This window comes from Cariama cristata, unplaced genomic scaffold (genome assembly GCF_000690535.1).
Source record: "Cariama cristata isolate BGI_N322 unplaced genomic scaffold, ASM69053v1 scaffold24292, whole genome shotgun sequence".
NCBI classification, from domain to species: Eukaryota; Metazoa; Chordata; class Aves; order Cariamiformes; family Cariamidae; genus Cariama; species Cariama cristata.
Window position 1 is genome coordinate 5727 of NW_009602452.1, and position 203 is coordinate 5929.

Consider the following 203-nt stretch of genomic DNA (forward strand, 5'->3'; position numbering starts at 1 on the left):
CCGGAGGGGGTACAAGGCGTCGGGAAGGGGCTTCCCCAGCCGCTACAATCCTCCTGTCCCTGACTGCTTGCTCTCACAGGTCTCCCTCACCGGGGTGGGGCTGGGAAGGGCATAAGGAAACGCCCTTCCATTGCGCAGAGGACTTTTTCTCTAACTGCTTCCTCCTTCCCACCATGGGGTAGGGAGCAGCTCCGTTCCCGTCA